We start from the raw sequence: 265 nt of genomic DNA on the forward strand, positions 1-265 counted from the left end.
GACAAACCAAACCACCCTCTTCTTCAACCCTTTCCCAGCAAGTCCCACAGCCGCAAAAATAGATGCTGAATGCTAGTTGGTCTTTGCACAAGGGAAAGAAAGAAGAAACGCAAATCTATACAATGTAATACCGAGCGAAAACGCGACATAAAATATCAATTTTGTTGTTCGTTGCAGCTGATATTCGCTCTGAATTTCTTTATCTTACCCTCTCGCCGTCTCGCGCTCTCCTTCGTTATTCATTCCCAGTTGCGAGTTTTGTTCC

The sequence above is a fragment of the Aplysia californica genome, unplaced genomic scaffold (genome assembly GCF_000002075.1).
Source record: "Aplysia californica isolate F4 #8 unplaced genomic scaffold, AplCal3.0 scaffold01201, whole genome shotgun sequence".
Taxonomy (NCBI): Eukaryota; Metazoa; Mollusca; class Gastropoda; order Aplysiida; family Aplysiidae; genus Aplysia; species Aplysia californica.